Here is a 9,209-nt window from a genome sequence, read left to right as displayed (position 1 = left end):
GCGCGTGCACAGTGGCGGCCCGGGCCTCGGCGCCCCGCGGCCCCTCCAGGCGCCGTCTGAGCGAGACTAGGGCTGGGCTGGGGGGAGGGGGAGGGCCGGACGGGAGCCAGGGTGGGGGCAGGGCCGGGGGGCGTCCTACGGACCCGCCAGCCTGCCACCCTCCACCCGCCACCTGCTGGAAATCGGGAACAGGAATTGCACTCCAGACAGGGTCTTCGAGGGTCGGGCAGGGGCACCCCAGACCTGAACAGCGCCCTCATCTCGTAGGGTGGACCAGGCGGCCGGGGAAGGTGCCTGGGGGACGGCAAGGAGGCGAGAGTCCCGGCACCCCCCGCCCCCCAGGTCACCAAGGTGCCCTCTAGCCACTAGGGCTACAGATTGTGATCAGGGGAAGCCACCAGGGAGTGTCCAAACGCTTTTGAGATGATGAGATAAGATCCCAAGGCCAGGAGACGCCCTGAAAAAGGAAGCGGAGGGATGGGCTAAGGGTGACATCTTTCTGATGACAACACTGCCTCGCGTTTGAATAGCGCTTTATACCTTTTTAAAAGTGTTTTCTATTCGTTATCTATGGTCACCCTTATCCTATCCCTCTGAGATAGGTGGGGTGGGACTTTCCTGACTCGGTAACTGAGGAAAGTGAGCCGCGGGCCAGACGGTTATCCCAGATCACACAGGACGAGCGCGGTGTCCCCAGCGCAGTGTCCCCACCACACACGCTGCCTACCTCCGTTCTCTGAGAGACGACGCCGGCCCGGCCTTCAGGTCTCTCTCCTCTCCCTTTCCTCCCCTTGATCCACCAAAAAAGAAAAAACAAAAACGTCAAGCAACAGGGCCCACCTCATGGGATTACTGGGAATGAGGAACAGATTGGCTACAAAATGCCCCGGGTTGTGCTTCCGGAGAGCTGGCGGTGGCCCCCTCGCCCCCAGCCTGTTCCTTCCACCTCCAGTCCCTCATCTGGTGCAGCAGCATCTTTTCACTGCACAATAGTGGCCTGGCCCTCCAGAGGCAGCTGGTGCCCTGAGTCAGACCTCACCCTGATGATTTATTCCAGTTTTCCCAGGGCACAGGGGTGAGGGAGAGGGTTTTGCTGCGAGAGCAGCCATCCAGAGAGCAAGTCTCTTTCCAGGAGGGCCGGGCACATGGGTGCTAGAGGCTGAGCTTCAGTCTCTCTCCTGCCCTGGGCCTCCCAGTTGGTGCTGTTAACTGACCATGCTCATGGACATGGACACAGACCCTGCTATGCTCCAGACCCTGCAGGCGCCTTGGGAAGCGCCCAAAAGACCCCCTTTCGTGTTGGTGCATCTGCTCCACGGCTCCACCTGCTACATCCTGCGGGGCCACATTCTCCATTTCAGCGTCTTGCATGGCCAGGCTCTGGGGTGCAGTGGCATGCCCCAGGACCCTTGTTTGTGTCAAAAATGACTTCCTGCTCCTCCCATGGATCCTGCTTCTTTCCCAGCCAGGGAGCCCACTGGGCGGCCAGCACTGGGCACCACTTCTGTGAGCACCTTGCTTCTGCCCTTCCCTTCATCTGCGCTGCTCTGCTTTCCTCAGACCCCTTTTTGCCGTGCAAAGGGAATTCTTGAAATTAAATAAAAGGTATCCAGATTGCAGACTGCATGTTCACAGAGCTGGAGGGGTCTCCAGCTTGGCTTCCTACAGTAAAGACCTCAATGAACTGGAATCCAATTAGATGGGTTTTTTTCCTTCATTCTGCTTTTGGAAGGAGGCAAATCTTAAGAAAATGAGATAAGAAATTAAATACAGATAAGGTTAAATGGAATTTTCTTAGAGCAGAAGGAGATTCTAGTTCAGTGATTGGTTGGGAGGGGATAGTATGCCACTTTTCAAAAGCATTGCAGAAAATCGATATTTTTATAATCTCAATCATGGAAAATGAGATCAAATTCTCTTTGACTGTTGGGAGTATGAGGAAAGGGGAAAGGTCACTACCGAGACATGGGTTTAACATTTGAGCACATAGCTCGAGTCTATTGCCTTTATTTTACACCCAAGGAGCTGATACCCAAAGAAGTGACTGAGTTAATGAGAGCCAAGTCTAAGTCTCTGGTTTCCTGGATCCTCGCCTGGTGGATCCCACTGTATCGAGTACCCCTCAGGTATGCTGTGAGTCACCCAACCCTGAGCACAGGCCCCAGGAGGTTCCCACAGTGAGCTCTACCCCCAGATCTGATCAAAGATGGGGACACTCAGGATATTGGCCTCTGCCGGCTTCCAGGCAGCAAGGATCCTCAGTGTAGACGCTGGAGTCTACTCCCTGGAGCAGAGCAAGGGTCCTGCTTTGGGAGTGGATTTTTATTTTCCTTCTGAGAAAATGTGTTTTTAAATTAACTGTTTTAATTTTTTTAAATTAATGCATGAAATAAAAATTCAAGTAGTTAAAAAAAATAGACACAATGAAGAGTAAAGCTCCTTTCCAGCAGACTCCCTGTTCAGAAGCATCCAGTGCTAAGAGCTCCTTCTATGTCCTTCAGAACTGTATTCGGTTTCCCAGACATCTGATTTACTTCCACATCTAGGGGCATACGTTTTTGGGCTTTCTGTCCTGTCAGCCTACAGAGTTTTTTTTTTTTTTTTTTGTCTTTTTGTCTTTTTCCGTGTCTGGCAACGGATCGCAACCCTCAGTGTTGCCCCCGTACCAGACCGGGGACCGGCAACGGGATCGCAACCCTCGGCGTTGCTCCCGCGCCTCGCTCAGCCAGTGAGCGGGAACCGGTCTGTATGTGGGATCCGAACCCTCGGGTGGGAGTGCCGCCGTGCTTCCCAAGCGGCGCACTATCCAGTGCGCCACCGGGCCGGCCCACCTACAGAGTTTTTAACAGGGATGTCCATATGGTATCATTTCTTTCTCTGCACTGTACCAGATGATCAGTCACAAGCAGCAATCTGCAAGAGCTGCTCCTCCAAGGAGCTTAGGGTGCTAAACGGGATCCTGAAGTGGGTGTTCAGCTCAGCGAACTTCACATTCATGGCCTCAGTCCCTTCCTCAGCTTTTGCTCGCTGGTGTCTTGCTGTGTAGAAGGAGGAAGGCAGGGTGTTAGGAGGATGAGACTGAGGATGCATCGGGGACTGGGACATCATTCAACATTTAGTGAACTTCTGCTGTTAGGGAACAAAGTATAAGACCCAGTCCTTGCCCTCTGGGAGCCTGAAATCTAATAGGAGAGAGAAGATATTTGTGAGAACAAACTACTAGAAAGCATATGACTGCATGAGGGTGGAAAACATGTTTGATCTCCCTTAAGTCTCACCACAAGGACATCAGACTGAGAAGGTTGGGAGGCACTGGTCTAGGGAGGCCGTCTTGAGCTAGTGAGAGTCAAGACTAAGTCTCTGGTTTCCTAGATCCTAGTCTGGTGTTTCCCACTGCACCAAGTAGCCCTTAGCGACACCATAAGTCACCCAACCCCCAGCACAGGCTCTGGAACTGTCCTAAAGTGAGCTCTACCTCCAGAACTGATCAAAGACAGTGGCACTCAGGATGTTGGCCTCTGCCCTTTGTTCACTAAATTAATTATCTTTTTAGTGTTTAGCATGTGTCTAGTCAGGATGGGCTCTACAGGGGCACAAGTGATTGGCGTTGGGAGACAGACTCACACAAAGAGGCGACAGGAACCCAAGGCAGCGTAGCTTGCTTGACAACGGGGCTGACGTGAGGAGTCGGAGCTCACGAAGTGTCTGATGAGACTGCATAGAGGAGTCAGGGCTTGAAGGATGAGCTGGATGGCTCACAGGGGAAGGAGGGACGGGGCCATGTGGGATGAGGATGAACAAGGCGGGGAGACAGGAATTGGGATTGTCAGGCAGGACTGGTGTGACCAGAGCCAGGAGGGTGTGCAGAAGCTGTGGGTGATCTCGTAGGATAGTGAGGTCAGGCCGTGGAGGGCCTTGAATGCCCAGGCTGTCCCAGAGACAGGCTGCCAATTAGCCTGGGATCCGTTGTACTGCAGCCCCTTTAGAACTCCTTAGAAGCAGAGAGCGCATAGCTCTAAAAGGAGGTGAGAGAGGAAGGAAGTCTTGAGAAGGCAGATCTAAGCCAGACACCACCAAACAAGCAAACAAAAACACCGGTAAATAAAGTTATCTTAGCTCAAGGATTTGGGCACCATAACCGGCTCTCTGAGATGTGGTCCCTTGGGTACTGGGTATTAGCAGGGACTAAGGGGGAGAACGGGAAATTTTACACTAGGCCCAAGGTTAACCAGTCTGTGCCTATAATTTTACAGTATTGGTCTATCAATTGTCACTGTTTTAAAACTTGCAATAGAGCATCCTATCAGCTCTCTTGGGGGGAGGCCATGGCTGTCACTCTATCCTCCAGTGTCTTCTAGGGAGCACTTAAGGAGGGATATCTCTAAACCAGTAATTCTTGAGAGGAGGGGCCCTGGGTGTATGTCAGAATCACACCCCCCTCCCCACCCCTGCGACGTTCTCATGTGTCTCTTTCCATAAGAATCGCTCTTCTAGTAAGACACTGGCACTGTGTCCCAAAGGCTGAGAACCTCTGTTCAAACATTCAAAAATATAAAAACATTTTATATTTTAAACTATTCCCTCTCAGCATAATAACTTTTATAGATTTACTATCTCCTGTTATAAAAGACCACCTTCGATTTGTCTTCCATTCAAGAGTCAAGAGATAACTATAAGCACTATTAGAAGTGTAAGCCAGTGTGGCTTATCTGGGTGTCCCCACCCCTTTCATCCCAATGAGGTCAATATCCTTTAACCCTTAAGTGGCTAGAGACACCATCCTATATAGAGTGACAAAACCAGCAGCCCCTGCCCCACATCTCAAGGATTTGGGGGCGAGGAGAGGTCCATTTTCCTATGTCAACCCATGCTTTGCTTCTTTGCTTTCTGGGTTCTCAAGTTCACTTCTACCTTCCTTTGTGCTTCTGGTCTCTTTTCTTGGCTCTGCATTAACCCAGATGGTGGAGTTCAGTGTGTTTTCTGTGTTTGAGTTCCCCCATTAAGATGCTTCTGTGTAGTAGACTTCTATACTTCGGAGGTTACAGAAGGGGTCTCATCTCAGCCTAGCACAGCCGATGCCCCCAAATTAGACCTCACATATTAGCCATCATTGTTCTTAAAAGACCTCAAATCATTCTCACCGTCAGGAAGTTCTCAGAATTTGCCATCTCCTCTCTCAATCTTGTATCTTTCCTGCCTCTCTAAAGAGTAGTTCTTCTCCCCCATTCTGAGGTTCCCTCCCCGCTTTTCTCCCAGGACCCCAGGGAAATCCTCCAACCCTAATTTATCATGGACGGCACTTTTGTTTTATCTTTGCTTACTTCCTGGCTTCCAAGTCATGTCCTCAGGCCTCTTTTTTCACGATTAAAATGGCCAATAAAAAACTCTTTCTAAACAAATCACTGTTTTCTGCCTAAGAGGGATTCTGCACCAGTTTTCAATCAACTGATTAATTAATGAAGTTTTGAATAGATTTTACATGAATACATTCAAAATCCAAAATGTGTAAAAGGGTACACGATAAAAAATCTCCTTGTCATCCAATTCCCTGACATGGAAATGTCCAAAGTATCAGTTCTCATATTTACTTCTTTGAAAATACAAGCAAATACATGTATAACCCTCCCTCCTTTTTTGCAGAAATGGTACTGTACTATATACTTGGTTTTTCACTTTGCTTGCTTTATTTTTAAGGTATCTCAGAGATCGTTCTGATCAGTACCTAAAAAACTTGCTCTTTGGTTTTGAAGCTGCATAGTTTTCATTGAATGAATGGACCTTATTTATGTCACCAGGTTTCTATTGATTGCCCTCAGTCTTTAAAGTAGCATTTCTTGCTCCACACTGCACCTGTGATGCCAACACAGACATTTTGCCTTTCTGTGGAAGCTTTCACTGCTCTATCGCCTACTGCCCAAACTTGGCCCCCGCTGTGCTCAGTCAGGCCTGTCTCTTGACCATTTCCAAACTATTCCCTGTTTATTTATTCCCACCTTTGCTCTTGAGCCATCCTGGACCAGGGACGCTGCATCCAAGTCCTGATCTCTCAAGCCCCAGCTCTGGTTCCACCTTGTTGCTGAAGCCTGCCCTGCCACTCTAGGTTATGTCCTCTTCTGATTTCCTGCAGAGCTTATAGATGTATTTTCAAACCCAAGGAATTATGGCTGAGAAAGACACAAAGACAAGATGGGAGGCACTCCTGATCTTCTAGGACCTTCTATTTGATTCACAGAGAACTCTGATACTTTTATTAGTCGATGTGCTTCTGATTGCAATCAACAGAAGCTGACTGGTCAACCTCAGAGAAAGAACTTTCTAGAAGGAGCCTGGAATTATTCACAGATTCAAAGGAACAGTTGAACAATCAATGCTGGACACAGACAAAAATGTGTTTCTCGTCTCTGCTCCTTTCTGTGTGTTGAGATTATTCTTTCAAACTAACTTACTCCAAAAAATGGGGACAGGTCTGTTCCTGACTCATGTAGTTACAGCTTCAGCAGAGAGGAAATTAGCCTTTTCCTTCAGCTAAGTTAGAAGAATCCCAGGGAAGAGCCTGGATTGGTCCAGCTCAGGTCACATGCCCACCCTGGCTCAATTACTATGCAGGCAGCTAGGGTGCTATGAGTGGGCCGGCTTGAGTCAGGTGCCCATCCTTCAAACAGTCACTGTGACCGGCTGCAGTTGCCACATAAGAAGATGGCAGCACGCATTTGAATAATATGGCTAGAGCCTAGGGAGGAGCATTTCCCAAAGGCAGGGAGATGCTAAGCCCAGAGGAAGGGAGATCAGCTGATGAAGTTAATGGGTGTCCACTACAGACACATATACAGCAGGAGAAACACTGTGAGCCAAGCTGTGTTCATTCTAGCATTCTTGCTGACCTGGAAACCTAGTAGAGCATGTTCTCCAGGGGGTTATTAATGTGAGGGAAGGAACGCAAAAGATATGGCCCTGCCATCTAGGGACTTGCAGGACAGCAAAAGCAACAGAACAGAACAGGTCTCAAGCCACAGTCTATAAACTTTCTTGAGTAAAAAATGTTTAGGCATACATAAACATATGCTAATATGTATGCTATAAATCTACATATGATAGAAAGTTTAAATGATAAGATAAATATTTTTAAAGCATTATTTTTAACTTAAAGTATATTATTTGTGATTCAAAGAACACTTTTATGTCATTAAAAAAATGAGGGTGTGGGTGAGGTGATGTCTAAGGTTACTTTCAGCTGTGCATGATGCATTCAAATTCTACAGATATAGAGTGATAGGATACACGTACTAAGAGTGTCTATTCTCTTGATTCCTCTAATATCACTGCCATCGATGGGAATAATTGTGAACCTCATATAAAAGTTTTTTAAAAGGGCTGTGTCAAGATCTGAGTGTCCATGGGAAAAGACAAATGGGTGGCTTCTAAAAGACACAACAAAGTGACATTTATCTTGATGAATTCATCACAGAACGAGGCTTGGAACATGCAAAACAAAAGCAAAGAGGAAACAAAAACTTGCCTGTTATTGAGTTCTTGCTGTATGCCAGACATTCAGCTACCTAAGCACTTTGTGTGAGTTATTTCTTTTAATTCCATCAACAACCGTATGATGAGGTGTTCGAATTCTCAGTGGGAAGACAGGGACGCTGAGCATAAGCCACATCACTTCACGAGCACTCCATGAGCTCTCACAATATGACAGATACTGTTCTAAGTACTTGAGTTAACTCATCTAATTCACACAACAACTCTATGAGCTAGGTTTTTATTCCCCCCAAAATAATGAGGAAACGGAGGTACCGAGAAGTTAAAGGCTTGTCCAAGGTCCACATCTAGTAAGTGGCAGTGCTAGGCTAGGGCCCCACTTTGTAATTCACTATGCTGCACCATCTCCACAAGCCTCAGAGACTGCAAATCAGTGCCAAGTACTGCCTCCCTTGCAGGCTGGAAATTTGATCTAAACCCTTTTCCAGAGCTCCAGGCTCAGAGTCAGGGGTGCTGAATCATGCTGACTCTCAAGAGACTGATGTATAAGCCAGAGTGTCAATTTAATAATTTCCAGGGGAGGACTAGACAGTTGCATCAGCCTGACCTGCATGTTGTCTCCCGGCAGCTATACGGGGACCCACATCATCAGAAAGTTGCCTGGTGAGCACAGCAACAGGAGAGAGGGAATGAACTCTATGAATGTCTAATGACCTCAGTATTTCATGTCCCGATATGTGTCTCTACAATCATGATACATTTTTTCCTGTATTGACAGCAAGTGTGTGTTGGCCTGAGAGAGTAGGTCAGACCCTGGGCAGTGTCTCCACGGCTGACTAGTTTCCTCAGGCCACCCCATTCTTTCTTTAGACTTATTAATGATTAATGATCATGCTCCTGTCAATCTGGTTGCCCTGGAAATAATTCTCTTTGAGATGACTTTTCATATCCTTACTCTTTAATTGACCATTTAATCATTTAAAAATATTTATGAGCACTTCTTTGTACAATAAATGGCAGATACAGTGAAAAGACATTTTAGTGGAAGAGACACAGATAATTAAAATATAAACTAATGAAAGAATTAGATTATTTCAGATAGTGATGTATTTCACTATGAAAACATTCCAGCAGGGCAATGAGAATGAATGTTGGGATGCAGGAGGTGTTGGGCTGTAGATGGGGTGGACAGGGAATGTCTCTCTGACGAAGTAGAATCTGAACTGAGCTCTGCATAGGAAAAAGGAGCCAGCCACGTGAAAATACTTTTCTGTTGATCTTAAGAGTTTAGTTCTCAGAGGACGCACTTCATGCCTATCATTGCAAGTGGAAGTTCATTGCCTGTTTCTGTAGCAGGGGAAAGCAGAAAGGAAGAGAGCTCGGACAGAGACAATGTGGTATAAACCAGGCAAGAATGGCTGTAGCGTCGTTGTTGGTATTGGATGATCATACGGTGATCAAATGGTCATGTGGCTATGCTTTCCAAACCCAAACTCCCAATACATCTTCTAACATGTAGCAGGAGGACTGGATTAAATATTCGAAACCACGGCTTGGGTTTTTCCAAGGTATCTGATTACCATAATTAATAGGCTACAGTGAGTTGGCCTGGGCACCTGAGCCCACACTGTCGATGTGGAAACTGAATTTCTAGTTTGTAAAAAGCCAAATTAACAGGTGAAATTTGGGAATAAAACCACTTGCCATTTGGGACCATATTTCTACTC

Source organism: Galeopterus variegatus, unplaced genomic scaffold (assembly GCF_000696425.1).
Source record: "Galeopterus variegatus unplaced genomic scaffold, G_variegatus-3.0.2 Scaffold2726, whole genome shotgun sequence".
Taxonomy (NCBI): Eukaryota; Metazoa; Chordata; class Mammalia; order Dermoptera; family Cynocephalidae; genus Galeopterus; species Galeopterus variegatus.
The sequence above is the reverse complement of the archived record's forward strand: the minus strand, read 5'-3'. Positions refer to the sequence as shown.